Source organism: Hirundo rustica, chromosome 12 (assembly GCF_015227805.2).
Source record: "Hirundo rustica isolate bHirRus1 chromosome 12, bHirRus1.pri.v3, whole genome shotgun sequence".
Lineage (NCBI taxonomy): Eukaryota > Metazoa > Chordata > Aves > Passeriformes > Hirundinidae > Hirundo > Hirundo rustica.
In genome coordinates this window covers 19,966,434-19,987,337 of record NC_053461.1, presented here as the reverse complement: position 1 = coordinate 19,987,337, position 20,904 = coordinate 19,966,434, and the positions used below count along the sequence as shown (strand labels likewise).

General features: G+C 51.7%; 1 protein-coding gene across 4 annotated transcripts in view; it reads right to left on the bottom strand.

Moving 5' to 3' along the window:
* Positions 1-20,904, bottom strand: part of GRM7 (glutamate metabotropic receptor 7) — a 183,271-nt gene that overhangs the window by 145,139 nt on the left and 17,228 nt on the right. Inside the window, exon 1 of one of the 4 annotated variants that reach the window (XM_058422244.1) lies at positions 17,446-17,479. The exons of 2 other annotated variants lie outside the window; for them this stretch is intronic. The gene's annotated coding sequence lies outside the window, so the exon portion shown is untranslated. Of the gene's footprint in view, positions 1-12,665; positions 12,743-17,445; positions 17,480-20,904 lie in introns of those variants that run through there. One more of the 4 variants, XM_040076400.2, reaches the window with a different exon arrangement.

Here is a 20,904-nt window from a genome sequence, read left to right as displayed (position 1 = left end):
ACCAGCGCTCCCTGCCCCTCAGAGACCAGGGGAACAGCAAACCGAGCATCACCAGCGCTCCCTGCCCCTCAGAGACCAGGGGAGCAGCAAACTGAGCTGAGCACCACCAGCGCTCCCTGCCCCTCAGAGACCAGGGGAACAGCAAACCAAACTGAGCATCACCAGTGCTCCCTGCCCCTCAGAGACCAGGGCAGCAGCAAACTGAGCTGAGCATCACCAGTGCTCCCTGCCCCTCAGAGACCAGGGCAGCAGCAAACTGAGCTGAGCATCACCAGCGCTCCCTGCCCCTCAGAGACCAGGGGAACAGCAAACCGAGCATCACCAGCGCTCCCTGCCCCTCAGAGACCAGGGGAGCAGCAAACTGAGCTGAGCACCACCAGCGCTCCCTGCCCCTCAGAGACCAGGGGAGCAGCAAACCGAGCACCACCAGTGCTCCCTGCCCCTCAGAGACCAGGGGAACAGCAAACCGAGCTGAGCATCACCAACGCTCCCTGCCCCTCAGAGACCAGGGGAGCAGCAAACCGAGCACCACCAGTGCTCCCTGCCCCTCAGAGACCAGGGGAACAGCAAACTGAGCACCACCAGTGCTCCCTGCCCCTCAGAGACCAGGGGAACAGCAAACTGAGCACCACCAGCGCTCCCTGCCCCTCAGAGACCAGGGGAACAGCAAACTGAGCACCACCAGCGCTCCCTGCCCCTCAGAGACCAGGGGAACAGCAAACCAAACCGAGCATCACCAGCGCTCCCTGCCCCTCAGAGACCAGGGCAGCAGCAAACTGAGCATCACCAGTGCTCCCTGCCCCTCAGAGACCAGGGGAGCAGCAAACTGAGCTGAGCATCACCAGCGCTCCCTGCCCCTCAGAGACCAGGGGAACAGCAAACTGAGCACCACCAGCGCTCCCTGCCCCTCAGAGACCAGGGGAGCAGCAAACTGAGCTGAGCATCACCAGTGCTCCCTGCCCCTCAGAGACCAGGGCAGCAGCAAACCGAGCACCACCAGTGCTCCCTGCCCCTCAGAGACCAGCCAGCCCTCCCAGGTCTGCTAACTGACAAGAACTAGATCAGTAATGAGGCCTGATATCTGCACAGCTCCTGGGGAAACAGCCAGAGCACACTCCTGATTTCCCAGTCTCCGATTCCATGGGGAAAGGAGAGATTATGGAGTATCCAGTGCTGCAGTCAGTTAGAGCGTAAGTCACTCTGGAAAGAGACGAGTCACTTTTCCGTAACATTACTCTAAATCAATAAAGTTCTTCTCAAAAATTATCTTTGCAAACCGGATAGTCTGAATGATGTCTGCTCTGAGATCTGCTGAACGCCATACCCGAGTGCTGTGTGCATCTGATACCATGGCTCTCAGATGTAACTCCAGCACAAGATGGAAATTATAAACTTCCTGACTGAAATTAAAATTGCTTGCCTTAAATCCTGCTCACAAGATCCTGGCAGCATCGCAGCAAAATTGCTCCACGTGTTAAAACTGCTCCGGGATCCAGCTGGTAGGACCCAACCACCCATCCCCACGCTGAGCAGAGACAGCAATTCCCCTCTGGAAGAATCACATTTACCCGGTGAGGCCGACTGGAGGCACAGCAAGCAGAAAGAGGAGGGACAGGAAGAGAGACCCCAGTGCTGGACAGAGCTCCTGGATTTGGTTTATCATCAGCAACAACAGAGCCTCTCCTCAGAGCTGCCCCACAGCAGAGGACCCCCAGTCAGTCTCCTGCCACCAGGGAATTGCTTCCGCAGGCAGCACAGCCCCATTTAGCGCTCAGCCTGCGGGAAGGATAATGCAAACAGACTTCATTGCCACAACTGACTGACTGGGAGGACACAGTTCTCAATAAATCTAATATTTCCAAGTGCTCTTCCTGCCAAAGCAGCACTTTGGATTTGTGTCGGTTACAGAAGCGAGCAATAATGCATTTTAGATCTAATAGTCTCTCCAGCAGAGGCACCTCGGAGTGCTGTGCCAACACTAAAGAACTACAGTGCAGGGTAGGAGACACTCACGGACGGATTGCTTCCCCCAAACCGAGACAGCGCAGCTCCCCTCAGGCTGAAGGAACAATTCCAACGCCCACCTTCCCTGCACACATCAAAAACCACAGCATTCAGAGGGAAACTTGTGCAGAGAGCTTGATCTCCTGGAGCTGAGACTCCAGCAAACACACCCACTCCTCAGAGAGCAGCCAGGGAGCCTTGAATGACTCCTGGGACCGTGTGAGAGATTACAGCAGAGCCTGGGCTTTAAAAGCCTCTCTGGCTCTCTTGGTTTGCCGTGGAGATGTGAAGTCACCAGCTCTAGAGCTGTGAACATTTCCATGCTCCAACCGCAGCAGTCAGGCTAAACAGAGCAACAAAAGCAGCGAGAGCTGCCTCGCTTCAGAGCCCTCCAGGGAGGGAGGATGGCACTGGATGTGCAGGAGTGAGCAGCAGCAGCTGGGGACAGGGACAGGCAGACACCACCTCTCACAGCCCCAAATCCTGCCCTGTCGGCTCTGTCCTGACTCCGAGGGCACAGAAGGACTCCTGGAGCACGGCAGCTGAGCTGCCAGGCCGGCAGAGCCCAGCAGCCCCCGGGTCTGCCAGGGGCTGGGATGAGAATCCCAGACTGGGGAGGGAGCCCGGGTCCCACTGCTGGCTGAGCAGCTCCCCGGGCCTCTGGATCTCATGGAATGATGCACTGGGTGAATCTACGGCTGTTGCCTCAAGCGCTCGACAGCGGGGAGAGTTATGTGACACTTTATCATCAGTATGGATTCCAGAGAGCCAGAAACTCGGGATGGGCAGAAAATAATCCCCCATTCATCAGGAGTGCTCCAGGAGCCAGAGCAGCCGCGGAGAGCACAATGATTTCTGATGTTCATTGACTCTCCTGCAGCTCCTCAGCTCAAAGGAAGAATGGCTCCTTATTCTTTTTGATTTCTGGATCGCAAACATCCTTCCTCACAAACTCCCTGCAAGAGCTGCAGTTTTGCTTTGTCCCCTGATCCACCTGACTTTCCCCTCATTTTTAAGTATAACGGATTTTTTTTTTCCTCCATCTATAAAAATAACATTGGCAGCAACGTCTGACCAGAGCTCTTGGCTGCTTTTCCTCAGAGAAACTGCTGTGACTCCAGGGTACTTGTGCTTCTGCCAGAGCTGAGTCCCAGCAGCTCTTGGGCTGCAGGACCAACACCTCAAACACTGAAGTCAAACACTGTCACATCTTTATTTTTGGCACATCAGAGAACTTCTTTCTATTACCGTCTCCAAAACTCTCAGAGGCTTTAAAGCCAACAAAGCCATGATAACCTACATGGATGATCAGTATTCTCTTAATGAAAGACATTCCAAGACTTCAGCTATAAAAGATACAAAAATAAGTGCGCTCACACCGCAGGAGTTCTGGTAACTAAATTTATTTCTTTAGCCTCTACGCTAACTTTGGGAATGTACTACTGCCGCTAATGACTGCAGGAGAGAGGGAAACTGTTTTAATCTGAGTGATTCTGCTCGCTCTGTTGCCTGGAGAAATGGATTTAAGAAGTTTACAGGAATTGCTGGATAGTTCGCTCTGGCTCTGAGCCAGAGGAGTGCTGGGAGCCACATTCGCCCCTCCTTGGTGTGTTAGGGATGCCACCACAGCTGCTGTGGCTGCATTCAGCGGCGGGGAAAACCTTGCTGGCCTTTTGGGACAAGACAAATACCTCCCTGAAATATCAAATTCCACTGGTGGGTGCAGGGGGCATTAAAACCTCCCAATTAAAGGGTGTATCCTGCTTTTTTCTGTCGTTCCACAGAAATACAAAATACAGGGGAAGCTGTGCCTGGTGCCAGAGGAGCTTGGTAAATACAGGCCTGAAAGAGTGGTGGTGCTTTGATCACTGCTTCCCTTATCAGCCCCCGGCTGGAATTACAGCCTAAGCTCCTTACCCGGAGCTTTTCACTGCCCTGCATTCTGCAAGAGCTGCCTCAGGTCTTACAGGAGGGTTTAATCTTCAGACCACTGAGAAAGGCAGCGCTCTATCCCTCTCCCTTGCTTCAGAAGGTGGAATCCTGGTGGATAAAGTAACTGCACTTTGCTGAGGCATGATCCTGGCTCCTGGGGCAAACAGCCTCCCTTGGGAGTGCTGCAGGGAACGTTCACCCCCTGCTCCTGCCCCACAGCAGCAATTAACCCAGCTGCAGTAATTAGCCCCTAAACTGGGCACACTCTTCCCCTCCGGAGTTCAGGTGGAGCCAGAGCCATCTCCAGGGAGGTGACACAGCTGACAGGGCTCAGCCCCACATCCTAAAGGGAGCCTGAGCCCCTCACAGCCTGCCAGGGCTGCTGGGTTTATATTAAATAACCCATTGCTGAGAGCAGAGCTGTGCAGCCCAGACAGGGAAGTTTGCAGCCAGTTCCACTAATTAGATAATACATTACAATGAGGGCACTATTTCACTCCTGACACTTTATTTTCCCTCTCCACAGCCACATCTCCCTCAGTGCCCAGCATCATTCAGCATGGTGAAGGGCAATTTGATGCCAAGGAAATCAGGAGTGAGAGAGAGGCACATAAAGCACGAAGAGGCGCATTAGGAGCGGGGAGAGACTATTTCTTAATATTTCCTTCCTTCTTATCTTGCCAATGACATTAGATTGGGAAGGCAGAGGACTCCATAAAACATCTAATAAACAATTAGGAGCACCAAAGCCTCCCTCAGCCATTTGTCTGGAGCTCTGTGCTAGGTGGCTCCAGCAATGTGTGGAATGTGTCTGTGGAACTGCCCCAGGCTGCTCCAAGCCCCAGGGTCCAGGAGCCTGTTCCAATGCCTTCCCACCCTCCCTCAGAAAATCCTTCCCAATATCTAAATTAAATCTGACTTATAAAACCTATGTTAGGAGCTCAACAGTGATCTCCATCCATTTATTTATTTATTGGATTCTTCAGGCTCCATGTACACACGACTCACTCGAATGAACAATTACATAAGGAAAATAAACCCAGACATAAACTGCCCGCACATGGTAAAGAACCTCTTGAAACTACCTGGGAAGAGCCTTAATTACAACAGTGCTTGAGAAATGCATTTAAAGACAAAATTATATCTAAAATTAGTACTTTCCTTCACCGCCAGCGTCCCACGGTGGTGTTTCTGAACATTCAAGAGAAGCAGCTCAACACAAGGGATGGACACCACAGTGCCCAGCACCGGTGATGTTCACATCCTCAGCACATCCTGACCCAGGTAATCTCCATCGCTGGTGAAAACGTAACAGCACCACTGAGGCAGAGCCACGGGACGCAGCACCGAGCTCTGGAGCAAGGACGCTGACACCAGCTCAAAGAAAGGGCAAGACAATTGCACTCTCAGAATTTAATTACACTGTGAGAGAGTTTAGTGCGCTCCCAAGGCTGGGAGGTTGATGAAGTTTGTGTTATGAGCAGAAATGGTGAGTGCTGGGTCAGACTTCTGTCTTTATCTTCAAGGGGACAGCACTCCAAGGGAGCTGCGCCTCTGGAACCAGCACAGGGCTCTGCCAAACCGTGCTGAAAACAGAGCTCAGGGGAGGTGACACACCCCCACTGCCTCAGCTCCAAACTGCCACCACAGGAAACCAAACGTCCCTGCAGAGCAGGGTCTGTATCCATCCACCTCTGTAAATCCCTTCCAACCTTCCTTTGTCCCCCTGCTAACTGCTGCAAGCGCTGGCGCTGCAGAGCCCCCAGCCCTGCTCCCCGTGAGAGCCAGGGGTGACTTTCTGCAGGGTATCTCACTGACTGAGTACACAAAAGCAGCTGAAATCCAATTATGATCCACTTGGATCCCTGCCAACCTGCAGATGAAGTTGCCAAATTACTTTCCATTAACTTTTATGTTCCCCACAGCCATCCAGCGTTCAGCCCTTTGCCAGTAAGTGTTTAATTGCCATCCTTCCTTCCCCAGCTCTCTCGGGGTGGGCTGGTGGCCCTGCACCCCCTCTGTCCCCTGGGCGCTGGCATACAGTGAGGCCGGCACCTGATGCAAAGGGCTTGGTTCAAAAATCCACCTCAGTCTAAAAATAACCCTTCCCTCAGCTCTGAGAGTCCCAAAGGGAGCAGCTTCATACCAGAACATGCCCCAGAAATGCTGGATGCCTGCAAACTCGTGCACAAAGCTGTAGAGCCATTAAGGAAAACCTTTTCTCCAGACACAATCCTTGGAAGGCTTTGGGAGTGAAATGGATAAATCCCTGAGCAATCTGGAACAGAGACCCCTAAACCTTCCCGCCTAATTACAGCAACTTCTTGCAGCTCCCTTCTTTTCCTGCATCTCACACCCCCCCATTTAGGAAGCACCAGTGCAAGCTTTCCCCTGTGGAATGTGCAGCTTGGTGCACTTTTATCGCCGCAGTGAGATCCAGTATCAGCCTTGTCGAGGAAAAAAAAAAAAAAAAAAAGGCGAGAAAGGTGCAGGAGAGTGGTGAAAAATGTGAGAGGCTCCCAGCCCAGCCACTAAGGAAATTTAAGTGGCCTGATGTCAAATCATCACCATTTCCGTAAGCAGGAGGCTGTCAGCTGATGGATGAGGACGCACAAGCATCTCTATTCCGCGGGCAGGAGAGGGATGAAGGCTAAAATATCACCGTGCTTGGTGTGACAGCCTCACTTAAAGTCACCGGGTTTGTCAGTATTTCCCTCTGGAGGCCTGTACCACAGAAATTCGGTTATTCAGCCGGGGAAATTGCCTCTCAGTCATTCTGCTGGGCTGATTAATTAGGCTTCTTTAGCGAAAACATCTGAGAAACAAAGATCTAACACCTGATGTATTCACCCTGGGGAGAGTGACCCACCCTGTGTTGGCACTTGTGCTTCAGTTAAGAGCTCTCCACACGAGGAAGAGGAGGGCAGGGCCACGGACGCGGAAATGAGGGGGATCGTGCTGCTGGGCACTGCAGAAATGCGGCAAGAAGAAGGTTTCACCGTGTAATTTCTGTCCCATTAAAATCAGCTTTTCCCCCCTGGGGGTCACTTCAATCCCAGCACCTGTCGCACATTTCCAACACGCAAAAACCGCTTACTGAAACCCCACACTTCCATTAGCACATCCTCATTTACCTGGGAATTTTCTGCCCGGTACTTTTCCTGCCCGCAGGGGCAGAGGCTCACGGTGCAAGCAGGGTGCAGAAAATACCGGGAATCTATAAATACCACTTTGAAATATCCTCTTTGATAACATCAGGCCAGATTTCAGAAGTTATTTACTCCGAACAGCAGCTAACTCTACAAATAATCCTGCCAACTGCTCCAGGATTTTTTCTATGCCAGCGGAGGGTGGGTGGCAGAGCCAGACCTGGGGCAGTGGGACCTCCCAACTGACCTGGTCCACCACGAGTTTGTCACCATGACGTGTGCCCCTGGGCAGCTCTTTTTCACCCAAGGCCAGCCTGGCACATGTAGCCCAGGAGTTTGGGTTCTGCCTTCCCACCAGGAGGTACTCGAGTGCTTCCACAGGAATTACACAGGAATTTGGCTCTTCAGAAACAACCTCAGGCATCAAACCCAGAGGCTGCTCCAGCACAGGGGATGCAAAATCCCTTCCCTGCTTCCTTATCGAGGGCTGTGGAAGAGACAGATGTGCTCCTGGCACTGAGCTCACACCCTCCCGGCACACCAGGGGCAAAAACATCTTTTATTCCAGCATCATGGAATCTTTCAGGCTGGAAAAGCCCTTCAAGATCACCGAGTACAATTATTAACCCAGCACTGCCAAGGCCACCACTGTCCCGTGTCCCCAGGTGCCACATCCACACGGCTCTGAAATCCCTCCCGGGATAGGGACTCCACCATTGCCCTGGGGGTCTGCCACTCACTGCCCCACACTCCACACCCCGATCACAGAATCACAGAATAATGAGGTTGGAAGAGACCTCTAAGATCACCAAGTCCAACCTATGCCTTAACACCTCAACTAGACTATAGCACTGAGTGCCATGTCCAGTCTTTTTTTAAACACATCCAGAGATGGTGACTCCACCACCTCCCTGGGAAGACAATTCCAGTGCTTTATTATTCTTTCAGTGAAAAATTTTTTCCTACTATCTAACCTGTACCTTCCCTGACGTAGCTTGAGACCGTGTCCCCTTGTTCTGTCAGTTGCTGCCCGGTGGAAGAGACCGACCCCCACCTGTCTACAACCTCCCTTCAAGAAGTTGTGGAGAGTAATAAGGTCACCTCTAAGCCTCCTCTTCTCCAGGCTAAACAACCCCAGCTCCTTCAAACGTTCCTCATAGGGCTTGTGTTCCAAGCCCCTCACCAGCCTCGTTGCCCTCCTCTGGACACGCTCAAGCATCTCAATATCCTTCCTAAACTGAGGGGCCCAGAACTGGACACAGCACTCAAGATGTGGTCTCACTAGTGCCGAGTACAGGGGAAGAATGACCTCCCTGCTCCTGCTGGCCACACCATTCCTGATCCAGACCAGGTGCCACTGGCCTCTGATCTCCAGGCTGAGGACCCAGGAGACAGTCCCTGATGCAGCACAGCAGTCAGAGGGTGTCCATGGCCATTAGCCCGCCCAGCACACCGCTGGGGAGAGCGGTAACCCAGAGTCTGGCACTCGGGAGCGCCGAGATCTGCAGCATCCCCTTGGCCTGCATCTCCAGCGCTGCCCGAAATAACAGCTCATTTGGGGAGGATGCTGCTGGCAGGGATTCCAGGTCAGGTACAGCGGGCCTGGCAAGGAAGGGAAGGACAAACCCTCGCTCCAAATCCATGCCTTCCCTGCTCAAACTCAGCTCAGGACTCACGGGAGCACCTTCAGGGAGGCACGCAAACCTCAGCGGGCCCCCGCTCCCAAATCCCAGCTCCTCCAGGAGCACGGCTCCCGCCTAACCACGACACTGCCAGCGGTAATTACGGTGACAATTCCTCCACTGCTTTGATGTTGCTTTTCTTGTCAAAAGAGCAGAGGGTGGAGTTAGGTTTCTGTTGTTTGTGCTTGAGAAAGACTCATTATAATGTGCTTAGGGATGCGGATGTTTTAAGGGTCTTTTCAAGTTTTTTTTTCCCTCATTTTTCAGATTAATTTACTTGAAGGATCATCAGGGGACCAACCCACATGAGCATTTCATGCTGTGTCGTTTGGTTTTGAACCAAAAGTAGGATTTTAAACAAAACTGAGTGGGTTTTTGTGCTGAGCCACATTAACAGATGCAGGAGGCGAGGGCTGGATCCCAAGTCAACCCCGGCTCTGCAAGGCAATGCCTGTGCCAGTTACTCGTGGAACCATGGAAAATCCTGAGCTGGAAGGGACCCACAGGGATCATCCCAACCCCTGTTCCTGCACAGACCCCCCAAATCCCACCCTGGGCATCCTTGGCAGCGCTGTCCAAAGGCTCCTGGAGCTCTGGCAGCCTCGGGGCCGTGCCCATTCCCTGGGGAGCCTGGGCAGTGCCAGCACCCTCTGGGGGAAGAACCTTTCCCAAAATCGAACCCAAACCTGCCCTGGCACAGCTCCAGCCACTCCCTGGGTGCTGTCCCTGTCACAGCGCAGAGATGGGAGCTGCAGCCCCTGATGAATCAGTCTCCCCTCAGTCCCCTCTCTCCAGCCAGGTGCCCTCAGCCACCCTTCACCTGCCCCTCCAGACCCCTCCCCACCTCCGTGGCTTCCTCTGCTACTCGCCAAGGGCTTTATTGTCTTTTTCAGCCAAAACCACCCCCAGGACTGGGGTGAGGCCCCCCCAGGGCAGAGCAGGGCAGGACAGTCCCTCCCTGGATGCTGTTCCTCATCTCCCAGGACACGGATGTCCCCTCGGCTGCCAGGGCACTGCTGGCTCCCGCTCCACTCGGCAGCAAGCAGGACCCTCGGGTCCTTGTCTCGCACACCCAGGGGGATGAGGAAATCCTTTCCTCGGAGCCGCAGCCTGGCCTCGGGCGTTCTCTGGGACGCAGGCAGGGAAAGCTGAGCTGAACTGGAGCCACGTGTGTTTCCTGAGCACAGGAGCGTGGGGTGGCTGCTCACGGGAGGATCCCTCATCTGCAGGCAGGGCTGGGGCAGGGCCAGGGCCGCTCAGCTGCTGATAGAGCGAGCACAGCTGCACACAGCTGCCTGGGCGTGTTCTGGGAGCTGGGAAGGCCCTTCAGGACGTTCTGGATAAATAAACACTGCATTAAGGACAACACTGACCTATATTCCATCCTCATGGAACTGCTCCAGAGCCGTTCCAAGTGCCCCAGCAGAGGGAAAAGCACAGTGCAGAACCCAGCCCTCCAAGGTGGAGAGCATGAGGAGCTGCTGCAGGCTCAGGAGCTGATTTGCAAGAATTCACAGGAAGGTTTAACAGCTCTTTTATCTTTGGCTCCCTTCTGGTGCTATTTCAACATTGATTTGCATAGTCAATATAAAACTCTTTACATCTAAACTGCCTGCAAGGATGACACCATCAATCCTCAGCTCTATTCACAAAATTTATTATTTGTTTCAATTTAAGAGAGATCATTGCCGGATTACACAGTTGCTGATGAGGATTTATATTTACATTTACAGCAAGCAAAATACATGTCTTAATTTTTTTTTTTTTTTCTTAAGTCATCTCCACCGCTGTGAAAGAGGGAACCAAAATAAAATCTGTGTACACTCTCCTGAAAGGCTGCAGATCCTGTTCTGCCTCATCTTTCCTTCAGACAATATTGCAAATTAGTCAGCATCTGTATCAGAGCAGAGCATGAGCTCGATCATGAGGCAGAATTAAAGGGTATTACTGAGACAGCCTTAATCTTACGTGGCTGTGAAATCGAACGCTCAGAGGTGATGGAAAACCGGGATGCAAAAGGCCCCCAGTTGTGCCTCCGTGACATCGCATCACCTGAGACCCACCCCACACAGAAAACAGGTGCAGCAAGCCCCAGCCGTGGATTCGCCCCACACAGCTGTCAGGGCATGGGAAACACGGCTGGAGAGGTGAACGGGCAAAGGAACCCAGCTCCAGGAGATACTGCACTCGTCCAGCCTGACCTGCTGAGCAGCATCAAGCCTGTGATGCAGCAGATTTCACCTAACAAGTCTCTCAACGCAAATCTCATGGGATGTGGGAAAGAAAAAAACCCACAAAATAACAGGGATGCATCACCAAACCAGCTGAACTCTGGTTTCCCACGTAACTGAGGAGAGAAAATAACTGAGCTGTGATAATATTCTACATCACCCACAGAAGTTCATAAAAAAGTTACAGCTTCTCTGAAATAAAAGGAGTTTGGGTGTGAAACGACCTGAACAGAAGCTGAGTGGTGAGTTCTGCCTTGGAAAAATAAAGCAAAATTGTTTTCCAGGACAACAGCAGGAGGAATGCTCCATCCCCACTGCTCCCCGTGGGCAGGCGGAGCTCCTCGGAGCGCTGCTGTGATCACACCAGGAACCTCCTGCCTGCCTGGACCTGCCAGCACCTGCACTGCCCCCTCCCACAGCAGGAACAGGCAAGAACATCCATCCCAAAAACACCCGAGTGAGAACCGAGGTTATCTGAACTAGGGCGCAAAGCGGAAAATGTGCAAACACAGCCAGAAGCACTAAAGCTGCGCAGCAAGCTGCTCCCGAAGCTCCAGCCTGGATCCACCTGAGCCTGACATGGGGCCAGCGGGGAGCAGGGTTCAGTTCACTCCTCTGAATTATCACCTCCAGAAATAACAGCTCCTCTAACAACCGATCCCTGACCTAAACAACCACCACATGATTAATAGAGATGAAAGCAGCTCTCTCATCAAACCTGCTCAAAGCAGGGTGAGCGCTGGCCCCTGACTGAAGCTCTTGGTGAATCATACTCCAATGTGTCCTCATCCACCTGGTTTGTCTTTTTCCCCCCCTCTGTATTTTCTTTTCCAGTTACCTGCAACTATCAGAAGTGTCTTATAAAGGAACAGCCCTGGCACAGGGTGCCCAGAGCAGCTGTGGCTGCCCCTGGATCCCTGGCAGTGCCCAAGGCCAGGCTGGACATCGGGGCTCAGAGCGGCCTGGGACAGTGGGAGGTGTCCCTGCCATGGCAGGGGTGGCACTGGGTGGGATTTAATTCCAACCCAAACCCTTCTGTGTCTCAGAACCGCCGAGAATGGGTGTTTATCCCAAAAAGTGCAACTCTCCAGCTCCCAGAGATGAGCTCCCACTGTCCCTGCTCTGTTACTGGAGCAGACAGGCAGCGAGGGAGCCCAAGCCCAGCAGAGGATTCTGACATTTCCTGGTTTCACCTGTGTTTACATCAAACCTTCAGCCTGGTATCAACTCACTGCCTCCAGGCAAGGAGAAACCCAACCCTACAAACATCTCCCCTCGGTACCTGCTCCAGGATTGCTCAGATCCAAGGCAGTGATACAGATCTGAACTGAGCAACATCTGACCTCTTACTCACTCCCAGACAGATTAGCCCAAGGCAGCTTGGCTGTAGAGTCACAGCAAGCTACCAATGCAAAGACAAAGACCATAATACCCAGTCAGGCAGAGGAAATTTCCAGCCACAGAAGTCCAGTCCCCTCCTTTTTGCAATCTGAAGTCTGAGTCTGCATCCTGCTCAGTGCCAAGTCTGTGCTGCTGTCACTGGAGCCACCTGAACCTCACAGCCACATCTTCTGAAAAGCACAGGCTGCTGCATTATTAATGCACGGACAATAAAAACAGCACGTGCCTTCCCTTTATTTATATATTTGCTGTTGTTTTGTACTCACTCACTCCCATTTGTCTCAGGGGTGCCTTTTAGCCGAGGTGCCCCAGAGCCTCCTGGCAGGGCGCAAACGGCAGCACGTCCTGCTCATGGCCTGTGCCAGCCCATGGCCTGTGCCAGCAGGGTCCCCGTGGGCTGCCAGGGGCTCACAGCCCCTGGGACTGGCACCGCCTGCCCCGAGGTGAGTCACACACAGCAGCACTGGTCAGTCAGCCTTTGTGCTGCCCGGGCTGGGCACGGCCACGGGCACGCCTGCCGGAGCAGCTGCCAGCGGGGAGATGTGGCTGAGGCTGCCCCAGCACTGCAGCTGCTGATGGTTATCTGCACACAAAGCACCCCAAAAAGGCTCGCACCTCGTGAGCAGGGCCTGTGCCAGGAGCCCGTGGCACTGGCAGGGCATTCCACGTTCCCTGAGCAGACACTGATACAGAGAGCTGGTTTAGATGGGACACTGGGATGGGATTGTTCCCTGGAGGGTGGGCAGGTCCTGGCACAGGGTGCCCAGAGCAGCTGTGGCTGCCCCTGGATCCCTGGCAGTGCCCAGGGCCAGGCTGGACACTGGGGACAGCCTGGGACAGTGGGAGGTGTCCCTGCCATGGCAGGGGTGGGAATGGATGAGGTTTAAGGTCCCTCCCAACCCCAACCATTCCATGATTCCATGTCTGTGGCAATAAATTTTGCCAGGATTATGAACCAGACCTCCCCCAGTCTCTGGGCCTCCCAGTGGATGTTCCCGCACCACTGCTTCCCCCGAGCTTCCCCAGCCTCCAGCGGCTGCCCCGGGCTCCCACGGGTCACACACGTGGAGAAGGAGCAGCCCAGCCAAGCTGGGATGTGTGCCCAGCCCCGCTCCAGGGAGAGCAGCATCCCTGCTTTGCATATCTGTTAAACCAGATTAAATACTGCTTAGTCACTTCCAGCAGCCATGGGAGAAGTGACCCAGAAATCAGCTGGAAAACATGACATGTATTCAGCGTCGCTTGTGCTGCCAGACATGGGTGAAGCAGCCACCAGTGAAGGAAAAAAAAAGATTAATTCTTCCCCCATTGCTCTCCTTCACCTCCTAACATGAGTTTCTTTCACATTTTCAGATAGCAGAACTTGTTTTGCAAAATTAAACACACACGCATGTAACAGCAATTCTTCTGCTGTGGCCCTGGAGTCACCAAAACCACCCAGGACTTGCCCACATGGCAAAAACTCAAATCCTAATTCAGTCAATTAAGAAATTAAACTGTCTCAATTCAGCCTTTTATATAAGCGCTCACTCAGGATAAGGCTGGATCAGGCTTAATCCACTTCCAGAGTGAGCTAAACTCAACCAAACCTCAGACAGTTCTCCTACACAAAGAGCCAGTGCAGTTTAACAATGTGACCCAGGATTAATTATTACCTTTAAATTGTGCTTTAGTCTGAGCCCATCCCCTGGAGCAGGCCACAGCCACACCCAAGAACATGCAACAGTGGAGGGTTATTTTATTTTAATGCAAACAGTCACAAACTCAGCCAAGACCCCCCAAAATACCCTTGGAGCATCCAAGTCAGTTCATTTTAACATTTCTTTGCTCAGTTATATTTCCAGACAGAAAGACCCAGTAGGAGCATATTTAATCTGAGCAGCATCTTGTGATGATTTATGTTAATTGATATTTAATGGGGTAATTTTAGCCTGGTGCCATTAGCTTTGAAACCTGAGAGATTAGAAAGATCTTACAGTGGAGCTTCTCATGTACGGAGAAAATTGTGAAACGCTGAAGTCTCTAGAAAACATTCAGCCAGATCTTCTGCAAAGTGGATGAACAGAGATCCTTGAGAGGCAACATTTTGGGAATTCCTCCTGCTTGCACTGGACTGATGGGGAGATGGGACAGGGGGAAAGGGAGGGAGCACCTCTGAGCACAGAAATGGAAACCCAAGGGCTGCAGGGAGTGAGCTCCTCACAGCCCAGCATGGGAACTGCCATGAGGAGTCACAGAACCCTGAGAAACAAGCCAATCTGCAAACACTGAAATCGCATTTTAACTCTCTTCTCCCCCAGAGCAATCAGTAATTCTGATGTTACAGGTCCTTCCAGCCTGAGAGACCTTCCCACACAGCAGAACCCCTGGATAGAAATTCACTTCAAATTATTTTGGGTTTTCTAACACTCCCCTGCTGATAATTACTCCCCTTTCACACCATTTTGAGACCTAGCTGAGATGGGTAACCACATCTTCCAGTGGCAACTCAAAGCCAACCCGGGCCCATTTTCCTGCTGTGCAGGTGCTCTGGGGCTGGAGCAGCCACCCAAAGGCTTTGCTCCTTCCTCCAGGAAAGGGGAGGTCACTGGAATCTTTTCCTGCCTATTTCCCCTTCTCTGTGTCAGGATCACCTCAATCTTTTGTACTGCATAATGACAAACCCTTCCCTCCCCTTTCCCTAACAAGGCTGGTTATCTAAAACACTTTTAAGTATATTCCTTTGATTTGTACATTAATATTCTCCAGGCAGGGAAAAAAATAGGCCAGGGAGAGGACTTGCTGTAATGCAGGCTGATCTGGCTGTTTACTGCTCATTATTTCCCCGGTGCAATGCAGGGCACACAGACCCTGTCCCTCTGGGGACACCTGGCCCAGCCCAGGTGAGCTGGCAGGGCTCTCCCGACAGGACACAGCTCTCAAACTTGGGTTTCACCGCCAGCATCTCCTCAGAGCTGCACACCTGATCCCGCCAGAACCCCCTGGGATCCAGTCCCAGCTCCGGCCCCTCAGGCAAAGGCAGGACAGGCGATGGCAGCGGGGGCACAGGAGCAGGGAGCAGCCCCTGGCAGCACCAGCTCCGCCTGGAAGCCTGCCCTGGCTGGGTGGAACGGATCTGCAGCGATATTGGGATAATTCACTGCTGAGGGCAGTGCTGTTCCTTGGGGCAGCCCAGCCAGAAGCCTGGCTGGCACAGGGCTGGCACCCTGCGGGCCCAAGTGCATCCACCTGGCACAGCCCGGGCACTGAACACCCCCTGGCACAGCAGCACGGGGCCCTGCACACCCTGCTTGGAAAGGAAACACCTTCTGTTCTGGGAAACTGCTTAAACACAAGTGCTGTTCAACAAAACCTGCCTCCAGTGCACTCTGAGGACAGAAGGGCTCAGAGGATGCCCAGCCCTGCCTTCCACTGCTGGGGTGTCCTTGAGCATGAACCCATCCACTATCCCATTTCTCAGCCTGGACAAGCACCAGCTGGGCTGAGGATCCTTGAGCATGAACCCATCCCATTTCTCAGCCTGCACAAGCACCAGCTGGGCTGAGGATCCTTGAGCATGAACCCATCCCATTTCTCAGCCTGGACAAGCACCAGCTGGGCTGAGGATCCTTGAGCATGAACCCATCCACCCATCCCATTTCTCAGTCTGGACAAGCACCAGCTCAGCTGAGGATCCTTGAGCATGAACCCATCCCATTTCTCAGTCTGGACAAGCACCAGCTCAGCTGAGGATCCTTGAGCATGAACCCATCCACCCATCCCATTTCTCAGCCTGGACAAGCACCAGCTGGGCTGAGGATCCTTGAGCATGAACCCATCCCATTTCTCAGCCTGGACAAGCACCAGCTGGGCTGAGGATCCTTGAGCATGAACCCATCCCATTTCTCAGCCTGGACAAGCACCAGCTGGGCTGAGGATCCAGCCCAGCACCTTCCCTTGCAGAGGTGGGAGCAGCTCAGCACCAGCCCAAACCCTCAGGAGGGCTGAGAGGGAATAAAGGACAAGAGCATCCCAGCTGTTCCTCTCCAGGACCAGCCGAGCTCCTTTTTAATCCACCTGGAAAGCTTTGGTGACCTGCCCAGCACAGCACCCCCAAACAGCCCCACAGAACAAACGCTCACTCTGCGTCACAACAATTCAGTGCTGTTTTTGCTCAGCCAGCACAGATTTATCTGAATTATCACATCATTCACGGAAAACAAAGATATTGTCATGAAATGCAGATTTGAAGGAGAAAGGGGTTCTGTGGATGAGGGAGGAATCCACAACACGACAGCACTCCCAACTCAATGCCCTCCTTGTAGGGAAACACTCAATGCATCACTGCTGATCAATTGTACTTTCAAGTCGCTTTCTTATTTATGGGTGACTGAGAAAACACTTGAGCTGGCAAAATAACTCACATTTGTTTGCACAGACAAACCCAAATTTAATAATGCAGCCCTTTTTTAAGATAAATCAAGTCACGCATTACAAAGCGTGCATTTAGAGTCATTGTCTGTAGAAAATTCACAGCATGAACTCCAAAGTGCTCCTTTCCCTCCTCTGAAGTGAAAGCCTTTTCCAACGTGTGCGTGAGACACGTCACACTCCGCTAATAAAAGAAGCAGCACCTGAATTTCCGCTGCTCCTACAAATTTACATTCAGAAATGGCAGAGGTTCCACTCAGCTCCCAAGCCCCAGAGCAAGGTCCTGGCAAAGCCTCTCATCAGGGTGCAGGAGATGACTGAAAATGCCTTCTGCCACTCCAAGGGGCTCTTTAACAGATTTGTGGGGTCTGAGGAGCCAGAGGGTGGAGATGGGAATTACTGGGGACAAACTCAGGCCTCTGATACTCCACAGCAGGAGAGGAACATTCTTGGGAACTCTGAAACCATGTAAAAGCACTAAAATACCCCCGGAGAGGAAAGCTAAAGGGTTTTTTCTTGAGATAATGTGCTGAGATTCAATCCAAAGAACAAACTCTAAAAGCACAGCCATCACAACAGCTGAAAACCCACCTCACACCAGCACCAACCACCCCAAACAGCCAGAATTATTCCTACCTGCACCAAGGCTCCTTTCCCACAGCTGCTCTTCCCCAGACCACTTCTCCCCTCCCCACCCTGCTCCTCTCTCATTTATCCCCTCTCCCATTAGCCCCTGCTGATTGGGGAATTTCCTCCCTAGGGAACAGACCCCACCCCTGTCAGGACTCTCCCACTCAGCCCCGTTTCCCCTCCTGCTTTTCCCTGCTCCCTCCCAGGACACGCCGGGTGGCACCTGGGGACATTGCTGTGTTCTCCTTCCTTTCTTATTCTCCCCTTCCTTCCTTGTCTTTTCTAAAGGGGACAACGTTAATTTCCTCCTGTTATAAATAAGTTCTATTCAAATAATCTATGTTTTAGTTACTTAATTGTTAAGTAATTCCATTAAGATTGTTAATGCTAGTTCTGTATAAAGAATTTGCCTTATTCCTGTTTTAATATTGATTAATCACCTTATTTACTTGTTTGTTAATTAAGAATTCACCTTATTACCTGTATCTGTGCTCCCATTTGTCGGATAGCATCTGAATATGCAAATAAAAAGAACACTGGAATTCTGGGAACAACTCAAGAACAAGAGACTCTGAAAAGCAGGGATCCAAAGTAAAATCCAAGACTGAAGTCGCACTTTAGACTAGTTCAAGGGGTACGGGGGTCCGCCGAAGCAGTTTTATTTAGTCGCCGTGACCTGAGAAGGAGTCCCCCATCGCTGGATGACCCCTGATCAGCGACGCGAAACGGACTCCCCGGCAAGGGAAAAAGCCCGTGAGGGGGGGTGGGAGTCCCCAGCTCTGCTGTGAAGCGAAGCTGTGTGTACCTCCTCCTCCGCGTTGCCAAGAGAGCAAGCAAGCTCTCCCCCAGAGCCAAGCTTGGTAATAGAGAAACATACAAAAGAGCAAGTCTCAGACTCTCTCTCTTTTTTTCCAGAACACTCTTGTATTTTTTGGTTCAAAATACTGGTATTTTGAACGTTCCAGTTTGAAGCCCAGTTTTGTCAGGGAACAGCAATAGGTGCCCAAGAAGTCCCTCTACTCGCTGTGCCAACACATGGCCTGGCAGCAGGAATCCATCCCGGCGCGCCGGGAAAACCAGCGGGAGCTGCTGTCACAACGCACGGGGAGAACCTCTGCTCCAGCGATGCTGGGAGCGCGCCAGGAAAACCAGGGCGAGGGTCTCGAGCCTTGGTAAGGGGCAGGCGGAGAGAGGAGAGCGTCCCCCGGGAGCACACCCAGCTGGGGAAGGGTGCTGTGGCTCCGCAGGGATTCCCAGCCTGGGAGTTCCTCCCAGAGATTCCCTTCATCTGCTCTGCCTCCGGACTTCCATCTGCAGCAGGAGATAACGCCTCTTGCCCAATCCCTTTGTTTTTCCTGCTTGCACGGGAATTCTTCAGAGCAGGGACGGGCCCATTGTGTCCCTAAACAAAGCCTTGAGCCGTGGGGTGCGATTGGGGTTTTCCAGCCGAACAAAACCCCCCAAACACCGCCTTCAACCCCAACCCAGCTGGCACCAAACCGGAGCAAACAGCCCTCGCACGCCGCTCTTCATCTTCCCTGCACTCCTGGAAAAGGCCTCAAGAATTATTTTTGTGGTTCCTTATTAATCTCAATAAAACCCCAAACTTGATAATGTTGCAATCATATATAATCATTCATTTATATATATATATATATGTATATATATTATTTTTTTTTTAAATATATTTTGCCTGTGCCCTGAATTTAATTTTGCCCCCAAATGCTCTTAGGGGATTTGCAGAGTTATTTTAATAGTCCTAATTTTAAATTCATTGAAATGCATTTATGCACCTTTAGACTGAACTCATTCAGGCATTTACACCACGGTAATGAATTGTAGGACAGCACTGTAGACACAGAAAGAAATTCTTTCCTTCTGTTGGGTTTATATTGCTAAATTCAATCTTGGGTTCATTGGCATGCAAAGAGTCCAGGGACCTTTGTTAAACGGCGGCATTTTACGATAAATGTTTGAGAAGATGCACATTGAGAAAGTCTCCTCTATTTGAATGTCAGGAAATTAGAAATATTCTAATGAATTCCATTTTTTCACATCTTTCATCAAAGCCTTTGTAAAAAAGGTCACTATCTTCTCTTGTTATTTTAAAAAGCCTCCTGCAATTTGCCTTCCTGCCGTAATTAGAGGGAAGGTTCCCACAGCACCATACCGCAGCAGTCCGGGGGGACTCTTCTTCCTCCTGATTGTCAACAAATTTCACCATCCAAAGGCAAAAATGACGAATTTCAGAGGCATAATGAGGCCGATGGTCACAGCCAACATTACATAAAGTATTTACATTTCATGCTTTCTCTGAACTGGGTGCTCCCTTGAAGTCTGGCAGCCTGAATATGCTGAGATGAATTATTATTTTATTGACATTTTCAAACTACTCCTCTCCTATTTTTTTTATTTTCTTTAGACAAAACCGTTTGAAACCCCTTTGCCAGATCTGACCCACATTTCAAAGAGGTTCTGCTCCTCGCTGCGGTGACTCCCAGCTGCAGGAGCTCGCTCTCAGCCGAGTTTTTCATCTCCTTATTGCTCATTCAGGTTCCATCGCAGCCCCAAGAATCCGGGAGCTGTTGCATCGCGGGGATCTTTGGCGCCCGGGCAGCGCTGGTTTAATGCAGAATCACAATCAGCCCCCTGTCCCCCCCAGGGCAGGGCTGTCCCCAGCCAGGCTGCTCCTGCTGGGAACGCCGTGGTCCCACCCAAACGGGAGATCTGGGGTTTAATACCAACAAAATCCACCTCCAGCCCTCTTGGAAGCAGCTCAGAGCAGCTGTGGCTGCCCCTGGATCCCTGGCAGTGCCCAGGGCCAGGCTGGACACTGGGGCTGGGACAGTGGAAGGTGTCCCTGCCATGGCAGGGTGGCACTGGGTGGGATTTAAGGTCCATCCCATCCCATCCCATCCCATCCCATCCCATCCCATCCCATCCCATCCCATCCCATCCCATCCCATCCCATCCCGTGGTTCTGAGGTCTCTTTCCCTGTCATTTCCAAAAGGCTCCAGCCTTGCTGGGTTTCTGTAGCAGCGCCGTGAGGCCTCATGGAGGGTTTCTTGTGATTACCAAGAAATCAGGCCCTGAAAAATAACTGCCAGACATTCCATCTGCATTTAAAAGTCAAGTTCAATCCTCCCTTATTACAGCTGCAAAACCTCTCGCTATCTAATTCAGATAAAGTAACAAAGCTGCACTTCCAATGATTGGAACTAAATGCAGTTAACCTTAAAAAGTCACTTTTACAAACAGAGCAGATTTATCTGGATTTAAATTTTAGTTCTTGTGCAAAGGCTTAAGAACAGGTTCCTCCCCAGTATTCAATTTAACAATAATAATAAAAACCTCCATGACAACTGTAACAAAAAGACCGTGATAAAGCCTGAAACCTTTTTGATAATGAAACATAGTTTTCCCTGGTTGAAGCATAATTCCCCAGAGAACATTTTTAAAAAGAT